Source organism: Schistocerca nitens, chromosome 1, assembly GCF_023898315.1.
Source record: "Schistocerca nitens isolate TAMUIC-IGC-003100 chromosome 1, iqSchNite1.1, whole genome shotgun sequence".
In the NCBI taxonomy this organism is placed as follows: domain Eukaryota; kingdom Metazoa; phylum Arthropoda; class Insecta; order Orthoptera; family Acrididae; genus Schistocerca; species Schistocerca nitens.
Genome location: NC_064614.1, coordinates 1,185,352,307 through 1,185,375,683, shown reverse-complemented (window position 1 = coordinate 1,185,375,683; position 23,377 = coordinate 1,185,352,307).

Here is a 23,377-nt window from a genome sequence, read left to right as displayed (position 1 = left end):
CAACAAGCAACACAGACAACCAAACGAATCCAAGACGTCCACTAGTAATGAAAACAAAGAACAGAAAACAGGCTGTCTGTTGTCGAGGCGATATGTCAAGACTCACGCAACGATTAGACTGGCTGGCTGAGCGAGTGGCAGGCGCTTAAACACTCTATCTGGGGCGCCGCTATTGTCCGCTGGGACCACGTGCTCCACTGTGGCTCCCTCACACTAACTGCGGGCCAGGAGGCGCGCGCCGCCACAGCTTACGGCGCGATGGTGCAGAGACCTCTAGGGGTCTTCGACGTCCATGACGTCTGGCGGGGATTCAAATTCCGCGGCGCGCGGTACCAGATCAAGATCACTCACTAAATTAATTTCAAGTGCTTCTTTAATTACACTATTGGAGTAGCTGGAAGCGCATGCCAGAATCTCCATGTCCTTATATTCCGTAGTGAAATGTTTGACACTTTTAATGTTACATACAGAGAGGATACAAGGATCCAGCGGTGCAAAGCCATTGGGCTGTACTCATCAAATAACATTCAACAATTTTGTTTACTAACAACAATTGCACATACAACAACTTCCTAAATACATTCCCATTATGACAATTATCCTCCACAATAAAAGGATGACAGCCAAAAACAGTTGCAGGATAAATTTTTTTTTATTAAAATTCTTGACCAAGGTTTCGGTATATATAAATATACCTTCATCAGAAGTAAAACTTCGTGAACAGAAAGACACATTCATTAGAAAAGCCATATCAACTAAAGTGAGAAACAGAAGCTTAAGTAACGGTGAATTACCAAAATAATACAGGCACAAATCTTTAGTACTTACTGAAATTACATCATGCAATGGAGAATAATAAAACAATTATGCCAAAGGCGTCGTCAGTAATTAAGATATCATCTCCATTTGTATAACATGTGTAATGGGCACAGGGTCAGAGCGAACAGTTTAGCACCATTACTTCGCTTATGAACTATTGAGACACGAGTGTGAAAGCACTAGGGCAGATGGTTTCGCCGAGAGAGGGCACTTGCATGTGCCAGACTCGCGCGTATTAAAAACCCATGAATACGTACATAAGCGCATCAAAAATTATTAAAGGTTGTGTTAATTCAAACTCTGTCTTAATAAATAAAACGTATCAGGCCAATTAAAGACATTTGTGTAAAATAGAAATATAGAACCAATTTACCTGTGTCCTAGTGTCAAACGGATAAAGCTTGCTCTTGGAACATCTAACGAGAGAGGGCACTAGTGTAATGCGCGAGAGTCTCGCGTAACGTAGGCAGTGAAATACATACTAGCGAAACAACCAAAATGTTATAATAAAACGAAACCATCTGTCATTATGAATAAAACATAGTAGTCATTTAACCACACATACACATTGTATTTCAATGTCATTATGAATAAAACATAGTAGTCATTTAACCACACATACACATTGTATTTCAATGTGTATGTGTGGTTAAATGCCTACTATGTTTTATTCATAATGACAGATGGTTTCGTTTTATTATAACATTTTGGTTGTTTCGCTAGTATGTATTTCACTGCCTACGTTACGCGAGACTCTCGCGCATTACACTAGTGCCCTCTCTCGTTAGATGTTCCAAGCGCAAGCTTTATCCGTTTGACACTAGGACACAGGTAAATTGGTTCTATATTTCTATTTTACACAAATGTCTTTAATTGGCCTGATACGTTTTATTTATTAAGACAGAGTTTGAATTAACACAACCTTTAATAATTTTTGATGTGCTTATGTACGTATTCATGAGTTTTTAATATACGCGAGTCTGGCACATGCAAGTGCCCTCTCTCGGCGAAACCATCTGCCCTAGTGCTTTCACACTCGTGTCTCAATAGTTCATAAGCGAAGTAATGGTGCTAAACTGTTCGCTTTGACCCTGTGCCCATTACACATGTTATACAAATGGAGATGATATCTTAATTACTGACGACGCCTTTGGCATAATTGTTTTATTATTCTCCACTGCATGATGTAATTTCAGTAAGTACTAAAGATTTGTGCCTGTATTATTTTGGTAATTTCACCGTTACTTAAGCTTCTGTTTCTCAATTTAGTTGATCCTTCTACCATCCTTCACACCTACAAATCCCTCATCCGTCCTATCCTCTGTTATGCCAGCGTTGCCTGGATCTCCGCCCCCACCCGCTTTTACAAGGCCCTCCAAATCCTTGAACGCCATGCGCTCCGCCTTGCCTTCCGTATCCGCCTTCCTTCCCCCACACGGCTCCTGTATGAACTGATCCCCTTCCCCCACCTCCTGTTCCTCCAACATCTCCGCATCCTTTACATTGTTCGCAGGCTTGATCCCCCCCACCCTCTGGTTTCCTCCTTCCTCTCCACCCCCCCCCCCGCCCGTTGCCGCGCCTCTATTGCTGTATCCCTCCCTCTCTCCATCTCCACACCCTCCATCTCCTTCATCGGGGCAATTTCCAACGCCTCCCCCTCCCAGATGGCGAACTTCGCCGTGACATCTACCCTTCCTTCCAACTATAACCTGGCCTTGTTCCCCCCCCCCCTCCCCGGGGCCCCCTTTTCCTCTTTCCTCCTTCTCCCAGAGCGGATTTTCCTCCGTCCCCCCCTCCCCTGAGACCCTGCACCCCATACTTGCCTCTCTCCTTCCCACATCCCTCCCTACCTGGCCCTCTTCCGCGTGCCCCCCGCTCACCTCCCCCATCTCTTCCCCTCCCTCCCTTCTTCAGGTCTCCCTCATCTCCTAGCGCCTGGCAGATCCTCTGTATTGCTCTTCATCAGTGTGCCACATCAGTGTTGTTTAGTGCTGTTTCTCGTGTGCATCAAGAGGTGTGCTTTTAATTGTGTCCTGCCTTGAGTTTCGCCGTCAGTGTTACGTTATGTGCTATGCCATCCGTCGCTACCTTTATGCTCCAGTCATACTGTGCCTTGTGTTCTTTTAACCGTCGCAGTGTGTGGCTTTTTGTGTGTGCTACTTTTAGAGTTTTTTTTTTATCTCCATTTTACAGTCACCCCGTTTTTTGTCTATTGTCTTCCATTATGTTCCCCTTTTTTATATCTATGTTCACCTTATTCTCTCCTTTGCTGTTTTTAAATGTCTTCTATTGTTTTGTTCTATGTCTTTCGGCTGAAGAGCAGCGCCTATGCTGCTGCCAGCCCGCCCCGATGGGGAATTGAAATACAATAAAGGAAAAAAAAAAAAAACTTTAGTTGATATGGCTTTTCTAATGAATGTGTCTTTCTGTTCAGGAAGTTTTACTTCTGATGAAGGTATATTTATATGTACCAAAGCCTTGGTCAAGAATTTTAATAAAAAGATTTTATCCTGCAACTGTTTTTGGCTGTCATCCTTTTATTGTGAAGAATTTTAACAGTTGCTGCTGCAGCCATGTTTAAAATCTTGACAATTATCCTCCTCTGCAGTAGTAACTACTTTAGAACAGTATCGTTCCCTGGGATCAGAACCTTCCTTGGCAGCATTCACTTACCAATTTGCCAGGTCAAGAGACTCCCTTGATATGTGGGGCCCGGCGCACTGCAGGGGCAAGGAGCAGGGAGCGAGTCTGCATACCGCAGTGGTGTTGTCAATGCGGCGCCTGTGGCTGTGGCGAGCGGAACTGGTGTGTAGCTGCAGTTATCAGTAAACATGGGCTTTGTCCAAGAGTCTTTCTGCCTTTGCGCTGTGACGAGACTCCCGGAGCTTGGCCTGGCTTGTACATCTACGGCAGCTCCCTGGATTCATTTCCAAATGGTTAGCTATTTCTCTGGTGGAACGTTTTGAGACCGTCATTGCTCTGTGTGGCCACTCTTTCTGTTCGAGTGGTATTCTTCTAGTCGCCGGAGTGTTAAGTGTGCATCACCGGCAATCCCGAGTGGAACTAACTGACTTTTACCCTGGTCGATTCTGCTGTCACTTCTTGATTGCTGTTATTCGGCAAATTTGTATCCTACCTGAGTGAACTGCTACTTTCAAGATTGCTCAATGAATTCCTCGCCCGCATTCTAAGAGTTAACTTCCATCTTGATTTTGCTGTGCCGCATTCTGACAAGGGGCTGTTGTTATCGTGTGCCGGCAATTGGCGTATTCTTAGTGGTTAGGCCGACCGATGTGGCCGAGCGGTTCTAGGCACTTCAGTCTGGGAGCGCGTTCCTGCTACGGTCACGGGCTAGAATCCTGCCTCAGATGTGGATGTGTGTGATGTCCTTACGTTCGTTAGGTTTAAGTAGTTCTAGGGGACTGATGACCTCAGGTGTTAACCCCATAGTGCTTAGAGCCATATGAACTTAGTGGTTAAAACTGTGAGCAAGTTTTCTTTCTTAAAGAGCTCAAAGTCCTAAGTAGCTCTGCAGATTAATTTTATGAATAATAATTTGATTCAAGCTGTCTTAACGCAGAATTAACATTAATTACAGCAGCAGATTATTACACAATACAGAATTTAAGAAACTTTGAGCCGAATCTTATCTTCATAGGTTTTCTACCTTGATTATACTATATTTTACCGTTGTGCTGATTGGTTTAAGTGAATTGGACAGCAATGTTTGTTCTGTGAATGTTCTAGAAGCTGTTGTCAACGTACAGCCCGTGCTGGTTGTTGTTTCCGGTCGGGCCTCGCTTATGAAATTCAGAAGCGCCATCGATGTTGAAAGCCAACAGCCAATAATGTGCTAATTTGTGTTTCCTTTTCAAGGTTACTGCGTTATGTAACGAGCACCTGGTATATCTTATTATGCTTTTCTGTGTAAGCTGCACATTCTTTGGTTATTAATCAATTTGCTCAATTGTGATAGACAATTTTACTGTTACAACAATTTGCATTTGAGTAGTTTGAAACTTTCTGTGTCACTGGTAGATTGACATCCTTAAGGGACTATGATTTTTGCCTGCAACAAAACTCTTTCATTCAACTTACTACAGTATAAAAGATTTTATTGTTTTAGTTGTGAAATTAATTCTGTGTAGCAGTGAAAGGTGGCTACACTGAGCCACAGCGCCAGAGATCGCTAGAGAGCATTGTTCCGCCGCCTCCACTGGCGCAGTGATTATTGAGATGTCGTAGTAGTCAGTGCTTGTCGAGGACTCGTAGTAGTCAGTTCGTGTTCAGATGTGCTAGTAGAGAGTGCTTGCTGAGATGTGATACTGAAAGGTTCTTGTTGAGATGTGGTAATAGCGAGTCGGTGTGGAGATATATTGTAATTATGAGAGTGATTTTGGTCAATATATGAAGGTAACGAAACTTGATTTATTTTTCATTATTTCCATGTTTTAAATAATGCGTCATTACAGGTTCAGTCAACAAAGCATCTGGCTTGTGTTCTTGTATTAGAGTGTAATTCTGGTTTTCTTGAGTAATTATGGTATTCATATTTTCTTTAATTAATTCAGTATAAATGATATTTATAAATTCTTGTGTTATTGAAGAAGAACCGTGCCAGATGCGTACGTTGAGTCATACTTCCACACACAGAACAGTTACACTTGTGCTTTGGTTTCGTAGGTTTTATAGTTGCTGGGGACTTAATTAATTAATTGTGTTAATGAAAATTTCCATTTCATTCTTTGTTGTTGTTCTATGCAGTCAGATAGCGTAATAATACTAGTCAGGGCCAACCGGTACGAGACTTCGTAATCGGACAAACAGCTACGAAAAATAAAAATTATTTGCATTCAACTTTTATTAAGCCCCCATGCACGTGGCGACCGCTGCTTCGGATCGTCCCTTGGAATTCTTCTGATTGTAAAAATAGTAGACAGTAGTATTGTTGCAGTAATTTGTAGTCTAGTAATTGTAGTCTATATTGCATGTGTAGATTTGGTAATTGGCATTCTTCTAATGGTATTTTTCAAAATTTATTTTTTTTGTTGCCTTGTATACGCGTTTGACGATTTAGTGCAATTATTTCAATTGTTCGTTAATCGCGTTTGAGGGAAGCATTCTGTGTGAATGGTATTGTTGGTGATAACGTGTTATATTCTCTGTAATTTTCGTACAGTGACGAGTTTTGTATGTTTTGTAAATGATTACGCGATCGATGAAAAAGGCAAAAATGATGGATAGTCAGAATGACGAAATTGTTGACATGGCGAACTCGCCAACACAGGGGAACAGTATGATGAATAATGAAGTGGAAAACAATTTAATAAGCAGGGAAAATAGTCCAGAACCATTTCAAAATTTTTCTCAATCAGAAAATTTTCAGAATTCGAGATTAACGACAGAAGATTCTGAAATAGTATCGAACACAAATAGCTTTACAGCCATGACGAAGGAAACTGGTTTTGCGGGAAATGTTAGGGGCGAAAAGAATTTTGAACCATGTAATATGGAGCAGTTGATGGGTGCAATATTAAATTTGGGATCACAAATAGGAACAATTACAACTGATATGGGAACAATTAAAACAGAGATAGGAACTTTGGCAACACGGTTAGACTCACAGGGATCACAAATAGGAACAATTACAACTGGTATGGGAACAATGGAGCAGTTTCGATCTGAATTTAAAACAGAGATAGGAACAATTAAAACAGAGATAGGAACAATTACAACTGAGATGGGAACAATGGAAACACGGTTAGATTCACGACTAGGGACATGTTTCAAAAACATGAAAGATGAATTAAAGAAAGAAATTAGAGAAGAAGTACAACCGATTTTGAATGCTCACAATAATAGATTAATTGCAGTAGAGATTAGACAAAGGGAACAGGATAGAGAACAGGAGGAAAGAGATCGCGTGATAGTGCAGAAATTTTCAGAGTTAAATTTACAACGTGCACACGATAAGGAAGAAATATTTGAGAGAATCGAGGAATCCGTACCAAATGACAGATTAAATAACCTAACACAACAATATGAACAGTTAACTACCAAATGTGTCAACACTGAAACCCGAGTCGCGACACTTACGGAAGACGTAGGTAAACAGAAAGAAAAAATAGGTGACTTATCGGAAAGAGTTGAGGAGATTTCAGATAAATTGACAAATCTTAGTTTACATGGGGACAGAGATTCAGATGATACAGCACCATTGCCATTTGCAGAAACCGAAGAGTATCAGGACATAAATAAGCATGTTGAAAATCAGGGAAAATTTAATGAACGCGTGAAAAGGGAATTTGAGGCATTAAAAAAGCAAGTCAAACAAATTGAAGGCGAAATCGTAGGAAAAGACGGCAAAAGAGATTTAGAATCACAGATACCAGAGGGGTTTGAAGAAAATAATTTGTTTCATTTACGGGATGCAACAAGAGAGCGCCAGGCGCGCGAACTTGACAATAATCGACATTCAAACTGGGACAGACGCGGTAGGTCTTTGTCGCCACGAGGCGAAAACTTTGACTATAAACACTTTTTGACTGTTCGGAAATTTAAGATCTTCCGCAATTCTAAGAATGACATACATCCATGTGCATGGTTAGATCAATTTATGTATGCACTCCCACCAAATTGGCCACTAAGTCACAAACTGGAATTTATGTGTGGATATTTAGAAAACGAACCGGCGACGCGGATGCGTGCTCTCATTAGAGATTGTAATAATCTGAATGATTTTTATCATGCATTTCTATCAGCATATTGGTCCGAAAACACGCAAGACAGAGTCAAACACAGTCTTATTATGCAGCGTAATTTCAAACAGTCTGAGTTCCGCACGCCAGCGGAATATTTTGAAGACATGATTCGAAAGAATCAGTTCCTTTCCAACCCTTATAGCCCGACTGAATTAATTCGCATTTGTTTAACTAAGCTGCCACAATCCATAAGACAAATTGCTTTAGCTGGAAGATGTAAAGACGACATTGAGACTTTTAAGACTTTGTTACAAGAACTTGAGTATGACAACGACGACGGGACTTCTTGTAATTTTTTCAGTAGCAGTAATTACAATACATTTTCAGAGAAAAGGGATAGTGATCGGAACGGACGTTATTTGGGTAACTTTGAGAATGACAGACGTAACAGACAGGACAATAGATACCAGCCTTATGACAATAACAGACGTTCTAACAGAAATTACACAGACAATTATAATAACGGTAATTCGTACCGGAATGATCAATCATACGGAAACAGTAATCGGTATCATCAAGACAGAAATTATTCATACAATAATAGAAACTCTTACTACAGAAATAACCAGGGTAGTAGGTCTAACAATAATTTCAGAAGTGACAGTCGAAATTATACAAGAAGTAATTATGCAGACAGACAGGAAAACAGAAATTTTAATAACAGACACAACCAAGAATTTGCATCTAACATACAGGAAGGACCTAATTGGCATCCTCCGCGTGACAGAAATTCAGGGAGACAAGTGGAAATAGTAGAAATTGATCCGCGAAATGTCGGGAATAATCAAAGACGTGACGCAAACAATCGACAATGACTAGCAGCTTCGGCTTCTGGCAGCAATATAGACGGTTCAGAAAGTAATGACACTACGACTTTACACTACGTACGCCTGGAAGACATGAGAGACATTTTGCTAGATGAAAAGGAAAATACTGTAGACGCATTTTTACATCCTGTTATTGAAGTATGTGTGGGTAAGAATAAGTTCACTGCAGTTTTAGATTCTGGGAGCCCATTGAACGTCATTAGTGAATCGGTTTTTCGTATATGTGAAAGAACTATTGCCTGTCCTGTGTTACCTATTTCTAAAACTACAATTCGAGGTGCTATTTCTGGAAAGGGTGTGGAAGTTAAACAACAGACCAACCTAGATTTCATTTGTCAAGGATACGAATTTTCTGCTAATTTTATTATTGTTCCATTACTCAGTACACAGATTATATTAGGTATGGAGTTTCTTATCGCAAATAAGGCAATTTTGAACTTTAAAGAAGGAAGTGTGAATTTGACTGTTGCCGGAATGCCGAAATGTTTGAAATTTTTCGAGTGTTTAGCAAGATCAGAATCAGATACAAAATGTTTAAGGTTTCTTACTTCTGATGTTTTCGTTGAGCATTATGACGACAGTGTGTTTATTCATGACAATGACAATAGATGCAGAGACGCGATGGAGGATATAATTAATAGCGAAGAATTAATTAATGAAAAGGTTAAGAAAGCTGAAGTGCCAGATGACGTTGCAAGAGAAGAGCTGCACCACATTTTGACTTCACATGCTACAGTGTTTAGTCATCACACAGGAACTATACAAGGCTTACAATATTTATTTAAAGTAAAAGAACACACACCATTTCGCGGGAAAACGTACGCTATTCCTTTGGCTTACAGAGACAAGGTTAAGAATGAACTTCAATACATGTTAGATCAGGGCATTATTGAGCCAGCAGTCAGCCCTTATACCAGCCCATTACACGTTGTTCTTAAAAAGGATGGGTCAATTCGTTTGGTTCTGGATTCCAGACAGATAAATAATATTATTATTCCTGAAACTGACCGTCCACAAAATTTAGATGAACTTCTTCAACATTTCCATGGAATTAAAGTTTTATCCACGATTGATATGCGCGCAAGTTTTTGGCAAATAGAACTCCACCCTGATTGTAGAAAATATACTGCTTTTTTAGCCTTTGGTAACTGTTACCAGTTTCGGAAATTACCGTTTGGACTTACTGTATCTTCAGCAGCATTCATTCGTAGTTTAAATGAAATTTTACCTGTTTATCTTCGTGACAATATTACTTCTTATGTTGACGACATTCTTATTGCTAAACGTTCTTGGAGTGAGCACAACAAAATTTTGGATTCATTATTACGTATTTTTGCACGAGTTGGCATGACAGTGAACTTGGAAAAATCAGAATTTGGTCGTTCTCAGGTGAAATTTCTCGGTCACATTATTTCTACAGAAGGTATTCTTCCCGATCCAGAGAAACTAGATGCTATTCGTAATTATGCTGTTCCTACCACAAAACGTGATGTTCGTAGTTTCCTTGGTGTCTGTAATTTTCTTAGACGCTTTGTTAGATTGGACAATTTGGCCACACCTCGTTTATGTGAACTATCTGGAAAAAATTCTAATTGGTGTTGGGATGAGGAAGCTCAGTCAGAATTTGAACAACTTCGTGATGCTTTAGTTGCTGCTCCACTTCTTTCACATCCGGATTTATCTAAAGATTTTTGTTTGGCGACGGACTCATCATACAAAGGCCTAGGGGCACATTTATTTCAAGAGATAGAAGAAAACGGCGTTGTAGTACAGAAGACAATTGCATTTGGAAGTCGTGTTCTCTCTAAATCAGAGAAAAATTATTCGATTACGGAACTTGAAGCTTTGGCTGTTGTATGGGCTTTCACAAAATTTCGCACATTTTTGTTTGGCAGACATACTAAGGTTTACACCGATCATCGAGCTCTGGAATTTCTTATGTCGACAAAATTAACTCATGGCAGATTGTCACGATGGGCGTTGTATCTACAGGAATTTGATTTTAGCATTGTTTACATACAGGGATCTTCAAATATTGTTGCTGATGCTTTATCACGTGCACCTATGGGTTTGAAACAATGTGCTGAAGAGGACTGCAAAGAAAACCATTATTGTTTGATGTACATTCAAGGTGTTGCGTTTGAGAACTTTATTTCGTCTTCGCTCCAGGACATCGCTAAGGAGCAAATTAAGGATCCAATCTGGAAGGACATTAAGGAGAAGTGGAGGAGAAAGGAAAGCGTAGCGATTAGACAGCATTATTTAGTTCGCAATGACATTCTTTTCAAACGAAAATCGGTCGACAACTCTGTTTGGTTAGTTTGTATTCCTGATGAGTGGGTCAATAAATTGATTTGGTACACACATTTCAGTTATGCGCATTTTGGTCCCAGAAAATGCTTTCATAAATTACGAGAAAATTGTTACTTCAGTAATATGGAAAAACGTATTCGATCTGTTCTTGCCAAATGCAAATTATGTCAAAAGGCTAAGCCGCCAACGGTTTCTCACAGAGCACCGTTGTTTCCTATCATTCCAGCGAAATTAAAGGACATGGCTGCAGTCGATTTGTTCGGTCCAGTGGTTCGTTCTACTAATGGTTTTGCGTACATTTTCGTAGCAGTGGAATTGACATCAAAATATGTGTGTTTTACACCTTTACGCAAAGCAACAGCTCGTTCAGTATCTAATGCTTTCATCAAACATTTTCTTAAGGAAGTTGGTCATGTTGATAAGGTTATATCAGATAATGGATCACAGTTTCGCTCTAAAATTTGGCTTCGTACTCTACGGCGTCGTAAAATTAAACCAATTTTCATTTCACTTTTTCACCCTCAGTCTAACGCTTCAGAAAGATGGATGAAGGAAATCAATAAATTGTGTCGTCTCTATTGTCATCAGAATCACAGAACGTGGGATCAGTATCTTCATATTTTTCAAAACATTCTGAATGAACTTCCTAATGACTCAACTTCTTTACCGCCTACACTGATATTAAAAAATAAAGCACCGACAAATCGCATTTCTGAAATCGTTCCTTTTCCGCCTTCACGAAAACTGCGGCATTCTGAAGTTGTCAACCTGGCTCTACAAAATATTGCATCGGCGGCTGCTAGAAGAGAGAAATCAGCGAAACGTCCTGGTCGTTTAAAAATCTTGTCAGTTGGCCAGAAGGTGTTAATTAAGTCCCACCGTTTGTCTCATAAAGGAAAAGGATTGGGTCGCAAATTTTTTCTGCTTTATAACGGTCCATTTAGAGTTCGCAAAATTATTCATGATAACACTGTTGAAGTAGAAACTCTTAAATCTCGGCGCTCTAAGGGAATACATCATATATCGAACGTAAAAATTTTTGTGGAATGACATACTTTTGAGAAACCAACAGCTACATGTAAACACGAAGAGAGTACAAGGATACCGCGCTGTGTTTTGGCGGCGGCACATACTCAAAGCAACAGTCAAGTCGGCGCGCCGCACAAGGCAGTCGTTAACCGCAAACAATCGCTTCCTACGTCACGCGCCTACAGCTGATCGAGCGCTCAGTGCGAATGCACTGACAGACGTAAGCAAATACACAGTCTAATTTCTCCGAATAAATTCTGTATAAAGCTATGATGACTTCATAAATTATGTTATTAACGTTCAGTATTTTTCAGGATACGGTTGTATAAAGTATTTAAGACCTTCAGGTAAATTCTGTGCGTGTCCGACGTTAAGACGACTTGCTTTGGAGAAAATTTTCAGGAAGAAGGTCATTTCGAAGAAGAAAGTAATAAACAAAAAAAGGTAACGGTTAATTGAGTTTATTTTTCAGGTAACATAATTCCACTTAGGTACGTACTTTAGACGTAATTTGCTGCTTGCGATTACGTGACTCATACTTTGTGCTAATTTCATGTTCTATGAATTTACTAGTGAAGCGACGTGCTTACGCATATTAACTGATTTTGACAATGATTAATTAATGAACAGGGTTATTATTTGTATATATTATGCATCGCTTGGCTGCTATGCTTTTTCACTGATGGCATATTTTTTTATTATGTGCCTGCTGTGCTTATTAATTTAAATTATAATTGTCACCTGATTAATTGTGCTGATGTGGTTAGATATGTAAGTTATACTTTGTGATTTATCTGCTTGCGCCTTCATGTTTACTTATTAAGATTACATATAAACATTTATTTGCTTATGCTGATATGATGCTAATGACCTGTTTATTATGATAGATAACATATTTGCTGCCTTGCTTATGGATTGCATATTTACACATTTCTGTTTTGTTGTCATAACTACTCTTCAATTTAGAATATAGAAATGCTGATAGACTGTGTACGAACATAGAGTTTAGGTTACACTGTGGTATTAATTATAGATTGTTCGCTTGGCAGAGCCTCGTTGTAGGGATTGTGCTGCATCCTTTTGTTGACATTCTGTTCTCTACTGGTATATTTACTCGCTATTGCTTGTTTTGCTTACGCTCAGTGCCTTATATTTTTAAGATAAGAAAATGAACTGCTATAATTCGACGAACGACATTAGTACAAGAAAGTCATAGAAGTCACATGAGCTGAGGTTTTATGGAAGCTGTATAAATTTATGCTAATAGGAAGGAAGCTAACGACATGACAGACCAAAACTAGGTTTAGACCATTGACAGTATTACACTGCATTTTCGTGAGCAATTGAAATAGGAAGTGACACTTGACACAAAAAATACTCCACATGTTTGCTCTGCTATGATTCTTGAAGTGGTGTCCACACTGTGAAATATGATGATCATTCACACTCCGTAATCGTACTTAATTACTGAGAGTTATTCGAACTAAGTCTGTTAGAGGTCATGTATGCATTTCTTTTATTTAATGATGGACAAGGAACCAAAATGTATCTTATAATTTATAATGAGTAGAAAATTTGGGTCAGATGGATTACACAGAGGTTGTGTGTGGACCCTGTGTCTTCGGATTGTATGAGATGATGAATTGAAGTTTGCACTAGAATTTTGTCTGTACTTGTTCGAGGAGACTGACTAGAGGAAAGAGTTGTTATGGAAGTAAAATGATATTGGTGCTGAGGTTTATATGTATCGACGTATTATTGAGGTATTGAGATTAGGTGAAGTTGATGATTATTGGAGTTTTGGTGGATAAGAGGTAAAGTAAGTGAGGAGCATATTGTTTTTGTGGGTTTATATGGAACAAGGAGGATGAAGATGGCAGACTAGAACACTAAAGTGGAAGGAAGATTGTCTACACACACACTTTGTTAAATCAATAAGCAGTATACACTTTTTTTTGAAGAGAGGAAGTATTTGCATATCTTGGCTCACTGACAGTTGTTCAGCAACAGTACATTTTGATCTGGCTTGGCAAACATTGGTCTTGACATGATGACTATGACGTTGACTAACTATTATTGACTGTTATACATTGCTGCCACTACTACTTGATACACATGATGAACATAAAATTTTGACAGAATTGCATTTACACAGTTAACATTATTCAATTACACAGTAGCACTAATGTGGATGAAAGATGAGTGAGTGTGTTTTGTGTGTTTTCCTTTTATAATCCCAGAGAAGTGATCCCAACCTATCTCCTAAATATTATTTCACTTGTTTGTTGTGGCTTGCACTGACACCCATAAATATTATAGGTTAACTGTTATTGTGTACTGTAATGGTTAATGTGACAATTACCTGATATCATTTGTGTGTTTATTATGATTTGTATGTTTAGTGTAAGAGCATTGATAATAATTTGTTAAAGAAATTGTATGTGCATTGAAACTATTATTCATGACTGAACTGTCTCAGTAGTTATGGTGAATAGTATGGACTGTTACTTGCACTTTTTCTACATGATTGGTGCCACAAGGACATGTTTAATTTCTGCTGATGAACTGTGTGATCAGTGATTGTAAAAAAAATTATGGACTGTTACTTGTACCTTCTCTACATGATTGGTGCCACTAGGACATGTTTAATTTCTGCTTATAAACTCTGATGAACTGTGTGATCAGTGATTGTAAAAAAAAATTATGGACTGTTATTTGCACTTTTTCTACATGATTGGTGCCACAAGGACATGTTTAATTTCTGCTGATGAACAGTGTGATTCGTGATAGTGATAGTCCATAAAGACTGCGGTCAGCACCTGATCAACATTGCTGGTGCCACTAATGGACTGCTTCTACTGAAATGGTGTTACTTGTTGGTGTCTGCACCTGCTCAACATTGCTGGGTGCCACTGATGGATTGCTTCTACTGAAATGAAGTCACCTGTTGCTGTGTGCACCTGATCAACATTGCTGGTGCTACTAATGGGCTGCTTCTACTGAAAAGATGTCACCTGTTGCTGTGTGCATCTGCTCAACATTGCTGGTACCACTGATGGACTGCTTCTACTGAAAAGATGTCACCTGTTGATGTCTGCACCTGCTCAACATTGCTGGGTGCCACTGATTGATTGCTTCTACTGAAATGAAGTCACCTGTTGCTGTGTGCACCTGATCAACATTGCTGGTGCCACTAATGGACTGCTTCTACTGAAATGGTGTTACTTGTTGGTGTCTGCACCTGCTCAACATTGCTGGGTGCCACTGATGGATTGCTTCTACTGAAATGAAGTCACCTGTTGCTGTGTGCACCTGATCAACATTGCTGGTGCCACTGATGGACTGCTTCTATTGAAAAAATGTTACTTATTGGTATTTGCACCTGTTGACCATTGCTGGGTGCTACTGCTGGAACTGTCAACTGCTTATTCTTGGGCTATGGAAAGCGTTTATGTGAATATTTGTATAAACTGATTTATTGTGTATTACTGTTTGTGGAAAGTTATGAGACTCTTACCTGTACATATTCGTCATTGCTGACGCTATTGATTGAACTGTTTAACCACATAATACTTGTATAAACTGTTATGTAAAGTCACATGTATGAAAGAATTTGTATTGCTTACTGTATTCTATATAATAGGTTATTGAAAGGTCAGTGCAAAGCCAAAATTTTATCTAGTTATATGATATTTACATATTAATATTATCTTTTATTTTTGTCTGTATTTTTTTGACGAATTTGGTGGTATTTTCACCACCAATGCTGGCAAAAATACCATCAAATTCTAGCCGTGGAGGAAGGGCATATGAAAGGTGGCTACACTGAGCCACAGCGCCAGAGATCGCTAGAGAGCATTGTTCCGCCGCCTCCACTGGCGCAGTGATTATTGAGATGTCGTAGTAGTCAGTGCTTGTCGAGGACTCGTAGTAGTCAGTTCGTGTTCAGATGTGCTAGTAGAGAGTGCTTGCTGAGATGTGATACTGAAAGGTTCTTGTTGAGATGTGGTAATAGCGAGTCGGTGTGGAGATATATTGTAATTATGAGAGTGATTTTGGTCAATATATGAAGGTAACGAAACTTGATTTATTTTTCATTATTTCCATGTTTTAAATAATGCGTCATTACAGGTTCAGTCAACAAAGCATCTGGCTTGTGTTCTTGTATTAGAGTGTAATTCTGGTTTTCTTGAGTAATTATGGTATTCATATTTTCTTTAATTAATTCAGTATAAATGATATTTATAAATTCTTGTGTTATTGAAGAAGAACCGTGCCAGATGCGTACGTTGAGTCATACTTCCACACACAGAACAGTTACACTTGTGCTTTGGTTTCGTAGGTTTTATAGTTGCTGGGGACTTAATTAATTAATTGTGTTAATGAAAATTTCCATTTCATTCTTTGTTGTTGTTCTATGCAGTCAGATAGCGTAATAATACTAGTCAGGGCCAACCGGTACGAGACTTCGTAATCGGACAAACAGCTACGAAAAATAAAAATTATTTACATTGCATATAATTAAGCCCCCATGCAGCAGTAATACTGTTTTTATTAAAGTTTTGGGCTGTTTGTCTTGCTCACGTTCAAGAATTGTTTCCTTAAATGGGTGGTAATTTTTTTTCACTTTTGTTTTAATTAGTTATATCACAACTAGCCCATAATAGTATTGTTCTGTAACTTTGTTATCAGTTTTGAATCTTGTTCTTGTCAAATAGATCTTTTTTTTACTGTATCCTCAAACTGTGTCTCAGTATTCCACTTCAGCAGGCTTGTGCCGTGCTCCCTGCTTTATCAACTTTAATACAGTTGTTTGGTAGTGATACTGGTAAGACCCTTGAAATACGAGGGTTGGATCTTTAATAGTGGCAGCTATTTATTTACGGCTCGTACAAAATAGATACGTGTTTAAAGATTTTACCGACCTTCAAAGTAGTCACCAGCATTGTGTATAACCCGTTACCAGCGATGTGGAAGTCGTAGGATACTCGTAGCAGTGCCAGTTGTGCTGACAGTTCGAGCAGCGCGGTCTATTGCCTGACGAATCTCTCGTAGTTCCGAAAGGAATACCGTGAAGTGTTTCCTTCAGTTTAGAAATCGAGTTGAACTCACGAAGGCTTAAGGGGAGTTGGAATGCCCTATCTCGCCAATGTTAAATTTGCTAACTTTGTGTACCTTTTTCTTTGGAACTATTATCTTCAGAACTTTGAAATTCTGGCAGAGGTTTTCAGCATATATTGTGAGCCCACTGAACTAGAACCAATGTTTTCTTTTTGTTGGTATAGTATTTATGAATTTTTTACCATTAAGCCATTTTTTATTGGAAAAAGTATAACATAAACTTCCCTAGTTCAGAGAATAAGCCAGTTCTTGTCATGATTCTAGTTCAGTGGCCTCTTTGAACTGTTTTGCAGCATTTCTGAAAATTTGAATGTTGTTGGTTGAGTGGTTTATGAGATAAAGGTACATGTAACACTAAAAATGTCAAATGCCAGAAAATGCGATTAAAGTAATTTATTATGAAAATTCACAAATACCTTTTATTCTATTATCAAAAGTGTCCAGCAGAGTAATCAGGGTCATCTTCTAGTTCTTCTTCTTCACCTAGAAGCTTTCTTCTCCTTGCTGCCCTTGCTTTTTTTGTATTAAATTCAGCTGCATACTGAGCCTTCCTTACTCGCACGCTGTCCAGAAGCTGAAGACCTCTGATGGTGTTGATACCAGGAGCAATGCCGAGCCTTGCCATGACCTTTAGCCTACCCATATGACCATCATTGAATGAAATAACAGCATCACTGACTCCCCATTTCAATGTTTTTATCCCAACAAATACATTCTTAGGTACACGAGTCCAAATGAGGTTGTTGAACGACTCGTTTTGATTCTGGGTACAACCATGAAGACATTTTCGCAGAAGATCAGGATGCCCCAAGTCTCTATATATTGGTTTAATTACTTCCATAACAGCCAATGGAATATAATTTTTATGGTGATAAGGATCCCCAGTAGCTTGAGATTTTCTATAATTGCACCATGACTGAGGACCATCTGGACAAGCAAAATGTTGAGGATTATCATCAGTTGATGATCGATGTAAATATGTGGCCCATACAGCTTGTCTCATTTCCTGCAAATTATTTGCATTATTTCTTATTGCCATACCATAGTATTGTTGTAATTCATTTATAATTTTATCTGACAGGCGACCTCTAATGGTTTTACCATCTGACAAAATTTTGTCCTTCAGATTCTGTTTCAGTTTCCTTAGACGAGTGCCCATTCGTTTCTGAACATGACCGACACATTCTAGTTTAGTTATTGTCTTATTGACATATGGCATGGATTCTGTAACACTTTTGTATGCCTTGGAGTCCCCATCTCCAAGGAATTTTGTGTAAAATACTCCCCGTTCTTTTTCTGATCTGCTAAACATTTTCACAGCAGCGGCAGCCTCCATGCCTCCACTCGTACCTTCATAATTCTTGCTACATATGTGAGCTGCTTCTTTCTTACCAGATGCACAATGGTAACAATGTTTAGTGAGCACTTCATAGTCCAAAACTTTACCGCTGTCCACACTAGTAACAGTAGCAACAGCATTTTTGGATGTGTGACCCCTTTTCTGCCAGGTTCCATCAAAAGCAACAGGGATATCTGGGTTTCCTTCATTTATATATTTTGCTTCACTGGCAGCAGCTTTCATTGATAAATCTGCTACAGACTGAACAGCATCTCCTATCACTTCAGTGTAATTGTCAATTTTAGCAGGTGGAGGTGGAAGATTCATTATGGCACAAAATGTTTGAGCAGCAGTATGTCCTTTACCAATTGCTCTCATTGCATACATTAGCCTGATATTACTCTCAAACAAATTGCTACTGCATGTTTTAGAGCTCCAAAAACAGGTCTCATTTTCACAACTGGCACAAACTATAGCAATTTTGCAGGAAAGTCCTATAGAGTTTGTTATGTTCATATCAAAAGAACCTCCACAAAGATTACAACACAAACATTTCTTCATAAACTCAGTAAAAACAGGAAAGTCGACTAAAACATATTGTTCATTAGAAGCATCATCTGTAATTTCACTTGCACAGTTTGATAACTTCTTTTTTGATGCACTGGTGGGCGTGTCTCCTTCACACATCTCAGCTGTACAAACGTCAGAACTTTCACCAGCATCAACAGGTGCTGAAGCAGAATCACTTGAACAAACGTTATTTGTAAATCTATTACCGCGAAACTTTCGCTTTTTAAATAATGATGCACTCCTAGGCATCGTAGAAACTACGCACTCACCACTGAAAGTCAAAACAAGACAGATAACAAACTCCAAATGAGCGACAAACTAAACTCGAGGCTCAAAACAAACACTCACAGATCAAAAACTGAACAATAAACACAGCTAGTCGTAAAAACAATGGTACCTATGGAAGGATCAAAGATTCTACAACTGAAGAGTGAAATCCACAGCCTTCTAAATGTAATGTTTTCGGAAATGCGAAGATTTAAATGTGTACAAATCACAAGATGGGTAACTTTGCTGGGCGCACATGTAATTTTGAAAAATTAAATAAAAATACTTCCAATTGGAATTTCTTAACAAATTTTGCACCATTTTAAGCAGAAAATTTCAAATTAAGTTATAAGGTTAAAAACTGAAAATGTGAATTTTTTCCATTTTCCGGCATTCCAACTCCCCTTAAGTCAGGGGAGTGCAGTACGTGGTTAGCAGCCACATCGGTCAAACAAATCAGTAGCAGCTTTCACTGTACACGCTGCTTGAGCATGTTGTTGTTGTTGTGGTCTTCAGTCCAGAGACTGGTTTGATGCAGCTCTCCATGCTACTCTATCCTGTGCAAGCTTCTTCATCTCCCAGTACCTACTGCAGCCTACATCCTTCTGAATCTGCTTAGTGTATTCATTTCTTGGTCTCGCTCTACGATTTTTAGCCTCCATGCTGCCCTCCAATACTAAATTGGTGATCCCTCGATGTCTCAGAACATGTCCTACCAACCGATCCCTTCTTCTAGTCAAGTTGTGCCACAAGCTCATCTTCTCCCCAATTCTATTCAATACCTCCTCATTAGTTATGTGATCTACCCATCTAATCCTCAGCATTCTTCTGTAGCACCACATTTGCATGGCCTTGAGCATTGTCCTGCAAAATGATGGTCTGGTCCTGCATAAAGTGTCATCACTTCTGTCTCTAAGCTGGTCGTAGGTTGTCTTTCAAAAATGGACACCATCCACCGTCCAGACTCTCTCTGTACTCCTTCCCCCTGCAGATCGCCAGACCATGCATATCAAGGGTGCGCTCGCCAGCCAGGGCTCCGTAAAACACATCGTTTTGACGGAGAAAACTTCGTGAAAGCGAGAGCATTGCAGGAGGACACTGAACAAAAATGATTTACCCTTTAGCAGGAACATGTATAATAGCCAGTAAATCCAATTCATAAAATATAAATCATAAAACCTAGTAGTACGAGAGAGTTTTGAAATGTCATATTCATATTTTGTATGCCTGATTAATACATATCCAGAAAACAGCTGCCAGTACTGAATGTCCTGCAAAGATGGAAGGTACTGCCAACTTCCAAGCATGCTCAATGGGAAAAACTGGTAGAAGCCGACCTCAGGGAAGATCAGTTTGGATTCCGTGGAAATATTGGAACGCGTGAGGCAATACTGACCCTACGACTCATCTTAGAAGCTAGATTAAGGAAAGGCAAACCTACGTTTCTAGCATTTGTACACTTAGAGAAAGCTTTTGAGAATGTGAGAATGTTGTCTGGAATGCTCTCTTTCAACTTCTGAAGGTGGCAGGGGTAAAAAAAAGGGAGCGAAAGGCTATTTACAATTTGTACCGAAACCAGATGGCAGTTATAAGAGCCGAGGGACGTGAAAGGGAAGCAGTGGTTGGCAAAGGAGTTAGACAGGGTTGTAGCCTCTCCCCGATGTTATTCAAGCAAGCAGGCAGTGAAGGAACCAAAAAAAAATTCGGAGTAGGTATTAAAATCCATGGAGAAGAAATAAAAACTTTGAGGTTCACCGATGACATTGTAATTCTGTCAGAGACAGCAAAGGACTTGGAAGAGCCGCTGAACGGAATGGACAGTGTCTTGAAAGGAGGATATAAGATGAACATCAACAAAAGCAAAACGAGGATAATGGAATGTAGTCGAATTAAGTCAGGCGATGTTGAGGGAATTAGATTAGGAAATGAGACACTTAACGTAGTAAAGGAGTTTTGATATTTGGGGAGCAAAATAACTGATGATGGTCGAAGTAGAGAGGATATAAAATGTAGACTGGCATTGGCAAGGAAAGCGTTTCTGAAGAAGAGAAATTTATTAACATCGAGTATAGATTTAAGTGTCAGGAAGTCGTTTCTGAAAGTACAGGGTTATTACAAATGATTGAAGCGATTTCACAGCTCTACAATAATTTATTATTTGAGATATTTTCACAATGCTTTGCACACACATACAAAAACTCAAAAAGTTTTTTCAGGCATCACAATTGTTCGATATGTGCCACTTTAGTGATTCGGCAGACATCAAGCCGATAATCAAGTTCCTCCCACACTCAGCGCAGCATGTCCCCATCAATGAGTTCGAAAGCATCGTTGATGCGAGCTCGCAGTTCTGGCACGTTTCTTGGTAGAGGAGGTTTAAACACTGAATCTTTCACATAACCCCACAGAAAGAAATCGCATGGGGTTAAGTCGGGAGGCCACGATATGAATTGCTGATCATGATCTCCACCACGACCGATCCATCGGTTTTCCAATCTCCTGTTTAAGAAATGCCGAACATCATGATGGAAGTGCGGTGGAGCACCATCCTGTTGAAAGATGAAGTCGGCGTTGTCGGTCTCCAGTTGTGGCATGAGCCAATTTTCCCGCATGTCCAGATACACGTGTCCTGTAACGTTTTTTTCGCAGAAGAAAAAGTGGCCGTAAACTTTAAACCGTGAGATTGCACAAAACACGTTAACTTTTGGTGAATTGCGAATTTGCTGCACGAATGCGTGAGGATTCTCTACCGCCCAGATTCGCACATTGTGTCTGTTCACTTCACCGTTAAGAAAAAATGTTGCTTCATCACTGAAAACAAGTTTCGCACTGAACGCATCCTCTTCCATGAGCTGTTGCAACCGCGCCGAAAATTCAAAGCTTGTAGCGATTGTAAACGGTAAGGCTTCTGCTTTAGCCTTCTCCGTAAGATTTTCCAAACCGTTGGCTGTGGTACGTTTAGCTCCCTGCTTGCTTTATTCGACGACTTCCGCGGGCTACGCGTGAAACTTGCCCGTACGCGTTCAACCGTTTCTTCGCTCACTGCAGGCCGACCCGTTGAGTTCCCCTTACAGAGGCATCCAGAAGCTTTAAACTGGGCATACCATCGCCGAATGGAGTTAGCAGTTGGTGGATCTTTGTTGAACTTCGTCCTGAAGTGTCGTTGCACTGTTATGACTGACTGATGTGAGTGCATTTCAAGCACGACATACGCTTTCTCGGCTTCTGTCGCCATTTTGACTCACTGCGCACTCGAGCGCTCTGTCGGCAGAAACCAGAAGTGCGGCTTCAGCCGAACAAAACTTTATGAGTTTTTCTACGTATCTGTAGTGTGTCGTGACCATATGTCAATGAATGGAGCTACAGTGAATTTATGAAATCGCTTCAATCATTTGTAATAGCCCTGTATTTGTATGGAGCGTAGCCATGTATGGTAGTGAAACATGGACGATAACTACTTTAGACAAGAAGAGAATAGAAGCTTTCGAAATATGGTGCTACAGAAGAATGCTGAAGATTAAATGGGTAGATCATATAACCAATGACGAGGTATTGAATAGGATTGTGGAGAAGAGAAGTGTGTGGCACAACTTGATTAGAAGAAGGGATCGGTTGGTAGGACATGTTCTGAGGCATCAAGGGATCACCAATTTAGTATTGGAGGGAAGCGTAGAGGGTAAAAATCGTAGATGGAAACCAAGAGATGAATACACTAAACAGATTCAGAAGGATGTAGGTTGCAGTAGGTACTCGGAGATGAAGTTTGCAAAGGATAGAGTAGCATGGAGAACTGCATCAAACCAGTCTCAGGACTGAAGACCACAACAACAACAACTCAGTAACTAATTAAAAATGGCTCTGAGCACTTTGGGACTTAACTTCTGAGGTCATCAGTCCCCTAGAACTTAGAACTACTTAAACCTAACTAACCTAAGGACATCACACACATCCATGCCCAAGGCAGGATTGGAACCTGCGACCGTAGCGGTCGCGCGGTTCCAGACTGTAGCGCCTATAACCGCTCGGCCACTCCGGCCGGCCAATAACTAACTATGTCATTGATAAGCTGTACTGTTTGTTAACGAACTGAAAGCAGAGAAATTGTAACGTCTTTCCAACGAAGTGTTCAAGATGCTCGTAGTAGACTCTTGAAGAAATTCGAGAATAAATTGTTGACTAAATGGCTGAAATGCGAAAACTGATCTCAGAGAGTGGACAAGAAACTTTTCAACGGATGTAAATTTACGGTACAAAATGTACAGTATGAAAATCTCAAATTCGTTTTTACTAACTGACATTTTCTAGCGTGTAAAAATTGAGATCTCCAAGCG